Source organism: Dermacentor variabilis, chromosome 3 (genome assembly GCF_050947875.1).
Source record: "Dermacentor variabilis isolate Ectoservices chromosome 3, ASM5094787v1, whole genome shotgun sequence".
Taxonomy (NCBI): domain Eukaryota; kingdom Metazoa; phylum Arthropoda; class Arachnida; order Ixodida; family Ixodidae; genus Dermacentor; species Dermacentor variabilis.
Genome location: NC_134570.1, coordinates 169,895,321 through 169,909,837, shown reverse-complemented (window position 1 = coordinate 169,909,837; position 14,517 = coordinate 169,895,321). Strand labels below are relative to the sequence as shown.

The following is a 14,517-nucleotide window of genomic DNA, read 5'->3' as shown; positions in this document are numbered from 1 at the left end:
TATGCCCATTCAAGGCATTGAAAAAGAATGCTGGAACTATTGTTCGGCCGCTGCTTATATTGGGGGCGAGGACTTAGGGAGTCGCCAGTTGTCCGAAGCGCCTCGCTTGCGTAGTAAGAGGGATAACGCGAAGTGCTCCTCATAGGTTTGGCTGTCCGCGCTCAATAAAAACTCCACGCGTGAGCCCTCCTGTAAATTTCTGTAAGTACTCTCGAAACGAAGGAAGTTTTTTTTGCTTTCAAAATAATAATCTTGCACAAACAGAAAGCACAGATTCGTTTACGGACACTATCTCTTTACGGAATACGTGCAGCGAATGCCCACTGCGCGCGGTCGCCGTGCTGGAGTCACCCGAACCAGCTTCTTGCGCGAAAGGGCGGCAATCGCAGAGACCGAACTATGTGAAATAGTTTCTTATAGTGGGCTGTCTGTATAACCAAATGGAGCGTAACAATGAATCCTCAACGCTGCGATCGCACGGCTTCGCAGTGACCAAGAGCGCGTATGCATGCACGTCCGCGCACATTGTTTCACTTTCGCACCGTGATGTGAGCTCTAGGCTGCAGTATATGAGCACTTGACAGTAGACAAGCAACCATTGTTGCGTGGACGCTCTCAGATCTGTTCAAAAATTATTCCGTTATAACTAGGGATTTCGACGCCTATACGGCGGCGACTTGTGATGTCCCGTCGCAACGATTCAATGTTTTTTCTTCTTCTAAAGTCTTGGAAGTTTTAATATAATTATTTCTCAAGTTGCGTCGCACCGTATGCTTATCCGTCTTCTCAGCGAGCAATTACCCGCTGCTTCTTTTTCTTAATGCAGTGCATTTCAGTGCTTGGTGATACAAAAGCATGGGCATATGCCATGCCTTTTCTTAATGTGCTTTTTACCGTTCCCTTTCTATTCCAGTGAACTCGCCCGCATAAAGTATACCAAAGCGTCATGACATTAGTCGGGCAGCGCGCGGGGGGCGAGCGTCTTAGTGCGCGCTTTCTGCTGCTCACCCAACATTGCAACCCCGATGCTACAGCAGAAACCTTCCTAGCGGAATTGCGTGCTGCACACCCGAGTTGTATAGTCGATGGCTGCGTGGAGGTTCTAAGTTTCGCGATCCAAGCTTCACGCAGCTTCTTGTTCTGCGGATACGTGTTAATAAGGCTGACACCGGGCTCCATTAAAGGGAAGCTGAAACGGTTTTCAATTTCCATGAATTGCTGGGATTGGGAAGAACACACCTAATAATTTACGGTTCCCAAATTTTTTTCTTCGTTTCGTTAATATAAGGGGCGGAAATCGCTTTCTAAATCACCCCCGCGGACACGCCCCCATCGCTTCCCGGAGCGCCGGGTGAGGTGGTTGCCAGAGGAGAGAACCGGCGAGAGTGCCGTCATTCGCGGGGACCGAGCTGCCAGACCGGCGTGCTGGCATATGCTGGCATGCCTCTTTCCGTCCTGCGCTTTACTGAACGACGCTATGAGAGATCTGCCGCCGCCGCCGCTCACGTTTGTTTTCTTTTGCGATTTTCGTGAACTGTTCTTTCGTGAAGCTGCCCGTCGCGGTAGCTTCACGTGCATGCTCGCGCGAGCAAACGCCGCTGGCACGCTGCGAAGCATAGACGGAAACGCGCGCAGTAATAAATTTTGGTGACCCGACTTCGTGCGTAGCTTCCACAGCGTTGCACCTGAGGTATGAAATGGAGTATATGCTTGCCTAGTGACATTCGACGTACGGTTGCAGTTATCCTGTTTACCACACGGCGGTGCTAAAACTGGCCAATATCTTTATGTCAACACTAGCATGGAGCACGCATACCGATGCTTGATTGAGCCACAATCGCAAAGTCGTCGAACCATTGTATGAATATTGCACATATAATACATCTGGCCATCTCTGGATGTGTATGATAAGCAACTTCCGTGAGTGCACCTCGCAGCACTGCATGTGCGCGCTTTGAAACGCGGCACTTATGTTCGCGATCGTGTATCAACACTCAAAAACCACGAGAATTTAGACAAGCAGCGGCAAGGTGCTTGACATCGCGGAATTGCACCCGTGTTTATAATCTAATGAGAAGTTAGTGCTTCGGCATTCTTCCAGCAGCAAGTTCCCAGTGACACTTTAGCGCATTTTTTCTCCCGTCATTGGAACGTGCAGCTACATGAAAAAAAGACATACGTACCAGCTAAGATTTTCAACGCGCGAGAAGGTGCACAAATCGCTCTCGCTGTTGGCACACTCAACATCGTCGTTGCCGCCGTTACCGCCGTTGCCGCCATCGTTTTCCGTATCGGCTGTCGGTTCGAACATGTACGGCGAAAATACAAGCTGTCCGAGACAGCGAGAACGTTCCATAATGCTTACAACTCAGCTATGAAGCCAGAACAGAACAGCGTGCTACGCTCTGAAACGGCGGCGTCGACCGGCAATTGCCGCGATTGACGTCACAGCGGCCCCGACCAATCAAGGGCAACAGCGGCGTTCGCGCGATGCCCTGAGGCGCTGGTGCGCGTTTTCTTTAAAAAAACAGCCGCTTGCGTTTGTTTCCGCCCTTTTTGAACCCGATATTCGTGTTCAGGGGACTCAAAACTGTAGAATGCCGCAGAGAATTAATTTTTTTTCGAAAAGCGTTTCAGCTTCCCTGTAAGTACATCTGGTACTGCAGCACCAAGCAGTAGCCTACCATGTCGGACGCTTTCGACACTGCATCGTGATTGGAGATGAGAAAGCGGCAGGGCATTCTTTATCTCATCGGCAGCGCTCGGCCAGCAGCATGCATTTTCGCCGCCATCCGACGGGAGCCGACCTTGTTCACTGAACGCACGCTTGAGAGCAGCACAATACGACTGCGTAAGCGCTCCGTCATGTGGCTTTTTTTTCATATTTCGCGGGCCTTATTTGCAAACCGGAGAAAAGGACTGCGTGAGACGTATCGTAAACGAAACAACTCTGTCGGTTGTTTCTGATGGTGCTCTACAAATCTACGAATCATGCTTGGAGTCCTCAGCCAATGAATAAACAGTTAGAAAATTAAACTTAAAGAATTACTGAATTATGGGGAAAACAAAAAATTGTCTGTGCTACTATACACAAGCTACTAAACATTTTAACACCTTTATGTGTGTTAAAAGGGGTGCTTTCTGCATTTACACCCATGTCTACAGCCTTCATCACCCTTTACTACCAAAACACCCTATCGTAAGGGCGTATACCACACATAAGGTGTGACATCACTCGAAAAAGGGCGTTAAATCGACGACTGAAGGGTGTTGAACGCATTGATGCCTAAATCTGGGTAGCGTGTACACGTCCGCGCATTGAGCAATGTGTTTATGTTCTGCGCTTTTAACGCGAAAGCATTTTATGTCCTTTCAAGCAGAAAAGCTGCCGTTCTCCGCAACAACAATCCATATGGGACCCTGTTCATGCCAATCTTCCGTTTCCCTTGAAAGCATTCAGAAAGCATTCAGAACCGCGCCGCCCATTCATTTCTCTCAAATTATTCACGTCATTCCAGCGTCACGTACATGAAAAGAACACTAGGTCTACCTGACCTTTGGTTACGTCGCAAGTACTCTCGTCTCTGTCTTTTTCATAGACTATGCTAGTTTAACCCTTCTCTTAAAGAGAATCGTTTAACCACACCAGGTTATATCTCGTCTCGCTTCGACCATCAGCAGAAGATTGATATGCCATTCTTTCTATTTGCCAAGAACAGCCACTGAATGGAACCGCCTTCCCGCCTCCACAGTCTCAATTTGCGACACCACTAATTCAATATCGCCGTTCAAATTGTCTTACAGTTTCATTTTCCATTCTTGCCCTGCACTGCAAATATTGTATATTTTCACCACTTCTTTCTGTTGTGCCTACTAGGCTTTGAAAGTATAATAAATAAATAAAATGTGACGTCATCAGCGTCTTGTATGACGTCAGTATGATACAGAAGGTAGTAAATAGAACAACGTTAATTATGTGCAATTATGGGTGATAAATGTGAATTAGGATGGAATAAACTGTATTAAGGTTCGTCCAAACTATAGAAAGGTGGATTTCGGCAGATTAAGGTAGAATTGTAAAGGACACGTGACAACGCATGGACTAACGTGTCATGGTCACGTGATAATTCCAAGGGTACATCCGTGAAGTCATTAAGTTTTCGCATTCCTAAGTGACTGTTAATTTTTTTCTAGGATTTTGATCTTACTGGCATGACGGCCACTCCAAAATGTATCATCCAGAATAAAGTACGCACTTTCACTTACAATTTATTTATTATTATTAGATTTGGCAGCAGCGGCAGCCACCGGCACGCACGACAAGTGAAATCTACTCTGTATATTTACAGCGTCCTTCGCCTGTGGACCAAAGTTCCTGGCCGCCGAGAGCAGCTCCGGCTGCGCTGGTGCAACTGAAAACCGATCGTCGCCCGAAGTTTTTTTTTTTTTTTCGGTGTGGAAGCGAGACAGTTCTGGGGAAGGCAAATCGCCACCTGCATCACCGACGCCAGCGACAACTGACGAACAAGCAAGGACCGAAGGGGCGTCTCCCCCGCATTTGGCAGCAGCGGCAGCCACCGGCACGCACGACAAGTGAAATCTACTCTGTATATTTACAGCGTCCTTCGCCTGTGGACCAAAGTTCCTGGCCGCCGAGAGCAGCTCCGGCTGCGCTGGTGCAACTGAAAACCGATCGTCGCCCGAAGTTTTTTTTTTTTTTTTTTTTTCCTTCGCTGTGGAAGCGAGACAGTTCTGGGGAAGGCAAATCGCCACCTGCATCACCGACGCCAGCGACAACTGACGAACAAGCAAGGACCGAAGGGGCGTCTCCCCCGCATTTGGCAGCAGCGGCAGCCACCGGCACGCACGACAAGTGAAATCTACTCTGTATATTTACAGGTTGGTCGTCTTTACTAATAAGGATTAGACTCTTTTTTGTTGCCGACCCTGCCGCTGCTGCCACGAGTACATTGTTTTCCTGAAGTGTATTTGCCTTTGCACCGCACGACATGTCGAGATGTTGTACATGCCGCTCGCTTGTGCCTGAAAATGTGCCCTCTGCCAGCTGCTGTGAATGTAAGTTTAGTTTTCATTTTGGCGACTGTTCTGGTATAACCGAAGAGGTGTGGCAAACAAAACGTGTGAAAAAAAACTGGAAGTGCAATACATGCAAACATGGCCACACTGTGGAAGATGGAAGTGAGAAGCTTAGTGCAGAAAAGGAAGTGTTAACACGTTTGCTCAAAATTGAGGCTAAACTTGACGCTCTCCAAACCTTGCCCAAAAGAATTAATGAATTAGAAGCCTCAGTGCAGCTTATCTCAGATAAGTTTGACGAATTTCAAAACCGGCTGACTGATCAAGAAAAAAACACCAAAGAACTTTGCCAGCGTGTAGACAAACTTGAGAAGGCGGACTCGGCAAATGAAATTGCTCACCTAAAGCGTGAAGTCGAAAGCTTAGAGTGGCGAAGTCGCCGCTTAAATCTTGAAATACATGGCGTCTCTGAGTCCGTCGATGAGGACCTACTAGAAAAGATAAACGAAGTGGCTACCAAACTGAATGTACCGCATGTAACAAGGAAGGATATAGCTGCCGTGCATAGGCTGCCAGCGAAGGCCGACAAAACGCCAGCTATTATCACTCGCTTTTTGAGGCAAGAGGACCGTGACACTTGGCTGGCAAACAGACATTTGCTGCAAAAAGAGAAAAGCTTGTTTATCTGCGAAAATATCACGCGGCTCTCCCGCACATTGCTAACCTCGACAAAAGAATGGGCAAAAAAGAATGGCTACGCATACGTTTGGCATGCTAACGGAAAAATTCTGCTGCGGAAGCAGACCGGCGACCCCGCTTTCGTCATTCGCAGTGAGCAAGATTTTATCAACTTGCAGTAACGTGCTCTTGTAGCACCCACGATGTGGGCGTTCTTTGTGTTCTTTAGTGCAAGATGATGCACTCATGTTTTGACCTTCCTTGTGAACCTGCTTTCTTAAAAAAAGACACACTTTCTTTGTTTCATCTTAACGCTAGGAGCTTAAAAACTAAACTTGATGAGGTAGACCTATTCCTAAATGACCTTAACTATTCTTTTGACATTCTTTGTTTCACTGAAACGTGGTTTTCCTCTGATGATGAGTGTGCTTTTCTTGATGGTTACGACTGCATATCTGTATGTCGCGCTTTCAAACGTGGTGGTGGTAGTGCGATGTATATTCGCTCACACTTCAAGTACAATGCACTCACAGAATATAATATTATAAATGAAAACATTGAATGTGTCGTTGTACAACTTTATGACATCCTGCTAGGAGTGTTTTATCGCCCGCCATCTGGATCCTTGAACCATTTCTTGAACTGTATGGAAGAACTGTTTGAACTAAGTCTTGAGTTAAAACTACAGTGTGCTTTTGTTGGCGATTTTAATCTCAATGTTTTATCAGATACCTCCGGCTATTCGCGCCTACAAGAGCTGTTTGTGTCATACGCGTGCTGTAACTTAATAGATATGCCAACTAGGATTACTCCTACCTCTCAAAGTATTTTAGACCTTTGCATTACAAGCTTTCCGCCTGACGTTGTCAAATCGGGTGTATTGAAGTGCGATTTAAGTGACCATTTGCCAATCTACTGCATTTTACCTCACAAAAGGCCTAATTCAAATAAGCAACCAGTTTTTATCCGCCATTACTCTGAAAAAAATATCAGCAAATTCAAATATCTTCTCTCAAATCAAAGGTGGGACTCCATTTTAATGGAAACAGATGCAAATAAAGCGTACGAGGCTTTTCTTTCCTGCTTTATGGCTGCATACGAGAAGTGTTTTCCCCTCGAGCCATGGGTAAAACGAAAAAAGATAAGGAAGCCTTGGATCACTCATGAACTGCATATGAGAATCAAACAAAAAAACAGGCTGTTTGAAAAATTCCTGAATACCAAGCATGAAAATGACTTTACACTGTTTAAAAAAGTTCGAAACAAATTAAATGCAGATATTAGAAAATCAAGATTTGAATACTACATAACAAAGTTTGCAGACATTACGGGTAACTCACGGCTAATGTGGCAAACCGTGAGGGAGGTACTCTCGAAAAATTTCCAGCACAAAAAGGTCCCATATCAAAACGATGCTATGACTGACAACGAAGTCGCAAATTTATTTAATGACCATTTCATTGCAGTCGGATCATGCGATGGGAATTCAGTTGATTCACCGTGCGAGCAGTTCATTGCATCAAACGCCGCAAACACATTGTTTTTAGCACCCACTGACGAACGTGAAGTGCTAGATATTATTCTGACACTAAAAAATGGCTGTGCTCCAGGAGCAGATGAAATTAAACCGAAACCTCTAAAGGCTGTAGGTGAAATAATCAGTTGTCCGCTCTCACACATTTGCAACATTATTTTATCTACAGGCGTTTTTCCGCAGAAAATGAAACTGGCCAAAGTGACTGTTGTGCACAAGGGTGGCCCAGCGAACGAACTAACAAATTATAGGCCTATATCAGTACTACCAGTATTTGCAAAGGTAGCCGAACAGGTTATAAACAAAAGATTCGTCCGTTTTCTCACCGCGCAAAATATTATAGCCGATGAACAATTTGGCTTTAGGAAAGATAGATCAGCCGAAACCGCACTCCTTGGGATAAAGGAAAAAATTCTAAACAATATTGAAGAAAAGGCACACACCCTGGGAATTTTCCTCGACTTCAGAAAGGCATTCGACTGTGTTCAGCACGATGTTCTAATAAGAAAGCTTCCACTTTACGGATTCTGTGGCGTGTCGTTGACCTTAATTGAGAGCTATTTAACGTCAAGAGAGCAATTTACTGTCATAAATGCTGCAGCCTCACACGTAAAAACAATAAAATATGGTGTGCCTCAGGGATCTATTCTCGGACCTGTACTCTTTATTTTATACCTGAATGATATTGTGAATATACCAGGCAGCGAAAACCTAGTGTTGTACGCTGATGACACTAATGTCTTTTTCTCAGGTATTGACCCCTACGCGCTCGAAAGAAAGGCTAACTATTGGTTGACCGGCTTGAGTACATGGTTAAAACTAAACAAGATGCAATTAAATGCTAGTAAGACCAAATACATTCTCTTCAGAGCAAAAGGTGTAAAAGCTCCTGACAACCTAAACTTAAACTTTGAAAACACTCAGTTGAAACAGTGCTCGCAAATTCGTTTTCTAGGTGTTCTGTTTCAAGAAAATCTCTCTTGGAATTCGCATGTTGATCAGCTTCGAAGTGATCTTTGTCGGGCGGTTGGCATTTTAAACAAATTGAGATATCTCCCGGCGTCCATAAAGCGGCAAATATACTACTCATTAATACATTCCCGTTTAAGCTACTGTTCCCTTGTATGGTTAACGACGACACAAACAAATCGAGATTCCCTCTTTGCAATTCAAAAGCGGGCGTTACGAGCTATTGGGAAAATACAGTTATTGCGCAGCTGCTGGCCCTTGTTTAGGTCTTATGGAATACTAGAAATAAGTAAACTGCACACATACAAATTATGTCTGGAAATATTACGCCAGTACAAACTAGACAAAATAACCTTCGAAACCACCTATCACACTAAACTTAGCACATACGAACTTAGGAAACAATGTATGGAAACACCTCGTGTACGCACTAATTACGGTTTTCAGAGGTTAGGATGGCAAATTCCTGACTTAATTAATCAATACCCTATTATTCTGGATACTGTACGCAACACTCCTTCTATACGTAAATACAAAATGTTAATTAAAGCAATGCTCATAAATGAACCTTAAAGGTGAAAACTGAACGTATACCTATCACTAGTGTGTTTTGTAAATACTGCTATGGTTGAATTGTGTTTTGAAGTATGCTGTTTGTTTTTCCGCCGAAAGCCTGTGTTTTGTAAGGATGTCTTATGTATTGTGTAAAAAATATTGAATGTGTGTTCTATTATGTAATGCTCTTTCTTGATTTTTGTAGCCTGTGGTGCCGCCTGTCATCCGGGTGGCGTGGCCTCGTCAGGCAAAGTATGCCTTTTGCCACGTCACCCTGGACAACCTTTTCGTTGTCTTAAATAAATTCTGAATGAATGAATGAATGAATTATATTTTGTGAGTTGAGTTGAGTTGTTGTAGCCTACTGGTGGGATTAGCTAGGCAGTTGCTGCCGGCAATTGCTCCACTGTAGCGACACTTGAAATGCATAAATCATATAAATCAGACACAGACATCACCACTACACATAGTCACTCCTAAGGTCACCACGTGGAGGCCAAATCCGTGTCCTTCAGGTAATTTAAAAGAAGGCGAGAAACCTCCTTCCTACCTAACTGTGTCCTGCGCGGGAAAACAATGTCCTGAAGAGAACTGTGAGGAGTTTCTGTCTTATTGAGCGACCAGAATAACACACTCCTTTCCGCGTTAGAGTACACCACATAAGCTAATGTTCTATGTCACCGCACACACCACACGTTGAACATAATGGAGACAACGCCAGGCTAGTCTTATACATCCACGCACGGGTACAAGCAGAGCCCGTGCGAATGCGGAGCAGTAAAGTGGCTTGGTTTCTTTTGAAACCCTTGGTCACACATGGTTTGTGAGGTGAGATCCACAAGGAACTGAAGTGGCACGACACCGTTTCTCTGAAGAGTCTCTTGCCCTCTTGAGGCTCTTTTCTCAATGGATTCGACGACAGCGCTCCATGGGCGAGGCTGTCCGCCGTCTCGTTGCCTATGATACCTATGTGCGAGGGCACCCATTGGAATCGTATGGAGAAGCCTTTGATATGGAGATTGTGCAGCGAGCGTAGGGAGCTTAGAGATAAGGCATCAGTAGGAAACAAGTGCTTTAACCTTTGAAGGGATTGGTAGGTTCGTTTCACTGCAGTCGTGTCCTCCACAACGGCCGAAAGCGTTGCCATTGAGGCAGCTCTAAACAAGCTACACTTTTGTACGTCTCAACCTGTTGTCATTCTTACAGATTCAAAATCCACCCTTCAAAGGTTATATATTGTGCTCACAGTAATATCATCATGCAATTACACACTTCTAAGACTAACTGCAGTACCAGAATGAAAACATGCGAGCAACTTGCACAATTCTGCACGAATATTTCGGTGCCCTTAATAGCCCAACAAAAAGCGGGGAAATTAAATAAGCTGTCTGGATCCATTGCTGAACAAACAGCGACATGCTCTTAGGGGAGCCCCTGTTGTACATAGGCATCAACGTACAATTTGCTTGGTGAACCCATAAAGAAGACATATATAGCGGCAAGATCACGCTGGAAGTTCTCAAATTCAAATCTCCACGTACCTTGCCTTAGTTATTCAGAGCTTTACTAAGCTACTGATCTGCTTTTTAATCGCATCCTCAGACACAGGTCGTAAGGCTCAGCCTATATATTAGGGGCTGGTGTCGTCAAAGCTGTGATTGCTTATCAACAGCATACGCTCCTACAAACGCAGTCTTCAGTGTCCTCATGAATGCTTACGCTTCGCCGTCGCACGACCAAGATGTGAGCGTCTTTATCGAGCCACGATCTCGCTGAAACTACGTTGTTACCTCGCAACGTTGTTTCGTTCGGACGCAGCGAGTAATCTAATCGAACCAGCAGAAGAGCGCCGATCATCTCGCTCACGATTTGTGTGCTGTACCCGCAGTGATGCTGCACAGACTGCATCCCCCCACCAAAAAAAAGATGCTCGGTATGAAACGTAGTAGCAACTGCCCGCTAACCACTTTAGTTAGAGACCACTACGAAACAGCAGCAAACTGGCGGCCATGCGAGCAAGCAAACCTGTCAGAATAAACGGGTCGCAGCAGATGTTTCTCTTTTCTTTTAATTCGATTGACTTGGGCACAGAGCAATGTACGCGGCCGCCTTCCCCAATGAAGAGCGACGGAAGTGACGCGACGACGCTGTAGCATCACAGACATGGAGGAAGGTCACAGACAACTACGAGTGCGACAGGACGGGAAAGCGGAAGCTGCGCCTTCATTGCATTCGCTGCTCTTGGTACATGAAATGCATTGTCTCCTTTTCGCGTGTGTTCGCGTCTCGCGCTGTGCGCAATAATTTTAAAGGTATGATTAGTTTTGTGTGCGATGCAGAAAAAGATGTGGCCCGTGCTTCGTGTATTACTCGTGCCCCACTTCAAAGCAAGGCTTTCGTACGCACTTCAAGATGGATCCATGGAAGCCGACACGGGCAGTTGCAACGTGCCTGGTGTCGGCGGTCGGTAGTACTGCCACAATGGAAATTTTCAGGCAAGTGCACGTTTCTTTGGTATTTGTTTCGTGGGTTACGTGTTTTGTTCGCTCTAGAAGTATCTCACTGTGACCTCGTTGCATAATTCACTAATGTAAGGGCAAGAGTAGCTGCGCTCGCAGTAGGGCAAGTTAACTACCTCGATCACGCCCCGTGTGACTAATGTTTGTCAAACCTACATCGGGCGTGGTACGCCTGCATAGTTCCGATTTGCTTCTCAGCTCTTGAACGTTCATAGATGTGATTCTCTTGTGTGTTCAGCGCGGCTTGTTGTAATACAGTCGTTCGCACTTAATTGATAAGTGGTCGACCACTTTTGCGTCGCGTAGAAAAAAAGACGACTATCTTTGCCACCTTTCGAAAGAACCGGCGCGGTATTGGTTCTCCCTGACGCGGTCGCGTGCTGCTGTTGCTGCTTGCCTGGCGCCTTCAGCATGTTTTCGGCTCGCTTTATGTATGTTTGTGTGCGTGTGCACGCGTACATGCCGGTTTGTATGGGCTGGCGTTTTTGCGCGTACGTGTTTTGTGAGCGTGTTTGTGTATGCGCGCGTGTGTGCGCATGTTTCTGTGTGGATCGCTGTGTGTGCGTGCACGTGTTAGCGTTTAGCGTGTCTGCCTGCATGTATGCGTGCTTGTTGATGCTTATCAATGTTCACGTGCACGCTTGTGTGTCTGCACTTTGAAAGTGCGTACATTTGTTTGTGCGTAGGAGTACGTTTTATGTGGGTGCGTATGTATTGCATAAGGGCGGTAGAGTTTTGCTCGCAATAAAACTCTTCAAATTTGGTGCAGCGAGTGTTCTCGCCTGAAACCCGAGTTTGGTTCACCCTGACAACTGCTGTATGAGGCGCCGTTTCTCGGGAGAGCCAGTGGGAAGGCGTCAGGTATACGCTTCCTCTTTTTTCGCTCCTCTGCCCTGATGAATCCGTATCCTTGATTGTTACATCCAGATCATAAATAAATTATTAGCAATCATGTAGTGGGTTTCGCCATTACACTAATTCTGATCTTAAAGACGTGGATTTCCCATTAGCCCACATTTCCGCTGATGTATACAACCGCTCAAATTGTGAATGGTAGGTTATTCGAAAGGTTCTACGTATATAGCAATTGACTTCAGGAGCTTTAATGAATTTTGAAAATTTGAAGTGCTGTGCTTTAGAGGTATCATATACAAGCTTTAGGTCTCTCTGGGTAGTTTGCATGCGCTTAGAGAGCTGTCGAGTGTAGCCCTATTGAAATTCGTAACTACAGTTTGGAACACTAGGGAAGCTAGAAGGCTTGTCCTGGCTCTCGCGAAAGTGCTTAAGCTGGAAGTGCAGGTTGAGGAGTTTGGGGTTGGTCACACAAAGGGTTTTTTATGCCTTAGCAGTAGGAGTGTCAAAGGATAAAAAAGTGCATGTGTGTCAAGCTTGGGAAGCTTCTCATGTGGTAGAGGCATGTGTGTGTAGAGGCGCGTGTGTGTGTGTGTGTGTGTGTGTGTGTGTGTGTGTGTGTGTGTGTGTGTGTGTGTGTGTGTGAATTCGCCCCTCAAAAGGGAGTATGTGTGTAAATGAGCTACTTCGTTGCTGGTGCTGTTTGCCGAGAATTCGCAAAACACAATAATCACTTTAACTTGAAATAATAAACTATGCAAAGCATGCTGGCACAGTGACGACAGCAGCATATGAGCATACAAACATGCAGGTGTCTGACAATCTTAATTCATGACTGGAACATCTGGAAGGAGCCTCGCTTCTTTTTCAGTAAGCAGCAGAAAGTCCATATTTAGGCATTTCTCTTGCAAACCAAAACGAGGCTCATTGCCAGTGAACTTGTCTTTTGTTCTAACAGCATTTGTTTATCTTGAACTTCAAGCGTCGTTTATCGCAGGTCATGCACATCATAGCAGCAGTTTCACAATGCCCAGCCTTGGTGCCCTCCATCAAGAGCAAGCCACTTGCGTTCGGCTTCAGACAGATGGGTGATGTCTTGTTGGACGCAGTTATTTATTTATTTATTCGTTTAATTTATTTATTAGATACCTGCATCGCCCATGCGGGCATTACAGCAGTGGGGACTACATATTAAAGGGAGGAACAAGTAATCACATACATAAAGCGCGATAAAATGCATCATTGTTTTCAATATTAACAATGTCAGGCGAAAGAGCATTCCATTCTCTTATAGACTGAAGAAAAGAAATACCTAAAGACGTCACCCCTGAAAGGAAACTCGCGGACTTTCAGCGCATGGTCGCGTCTCAACGACGTATAAGTATGCGACTTAATGTATATTTTTCCCTCAATCCCTGTTTTTGAATAATAAACAGCGTGGAAAAATGTTTGCATTAAATTTTGTTGCCGGTCTTGTAATGCTTGCCAGGATAATTTAATTTTATTTTGTCATAGTTAATTTTTACTACAGTTAAGTACAAACCTGCCTGCTCTATTCTGCACTCTTTGAAGCTGTTCCGCGAGATCAGCCGTGTACGGATCCCAACAAATACAACCGTAATCAAGGAAACTACGAACATAAGTGAAATAGAATTGTTCTTTTAATTTATTCGGTATCTGACTGAAGTTACGACTGAAGACAATATTCTAAGTAGATATTGGTGTGTAGTGTAATATAATAGGTCAAGTTATAATTTAAAGCTTTGAGGCTCCTTGGCGCCCTAAGCTTGATATCATGAGCAGCTGTGTGTTGTTTTAAATATTGCCGATGGTACTGTGCATACTGCAGGTATGACTGCTGATGCAAAGTATACACTGTCATTTTCTTGGTGACCTTTCATAATGAGGATTTTCTTTGTGCAAGAATATTCACAGAATGGGGCATTGTAGCATCATATTTATTGTGCATTCAATGCTAATTTCGCATGACCTTCTTGCTACTAATTGATTTGCAGGAAAGAAATATCTGCAATCAGCTTGTTATTTTCTCATTGCATTACTCTTATACCTTTAATTTATACCCATATAATTCTGAACACCTTAAAATTTGAGCAGTTTTTATTTGGAATACAATATCAAAATCAATATGCGCCGGATTGCAATCTAGACTGCGAAGGATTTGAGAGGTCCTGGTTTCTTGTAAATAAACCAGGACCTCTCATGGGTGTTAAAAAACGTTTCAGCAGGCAATGCGCCTATTATTTTTTTTTGTACTGAGCTAGCTGCTCATGAAAATTGCAAGCATATTTCATTTCACTCTGTTTTGCAGCAAATAGCAGGCTTATCATTGTCTCTAAGCACAACCTTTCCTCA

General features: G+C 44.7%; 1 protein-coding gene across 1 annotated transcript in view; it reads right to left on the bottom strand.

Moving 5' to 3' along the window:
* The window catches only part of LOC142574315 (neprilysin-1-like), a 93,314-nt gene that overhangs the window by 26,375 nt on the left and 52,422 nt on the right, over nt 1-14,517 (bottom strand). The gene's annotated exons all lie outside the window — the stretch shown is intronic.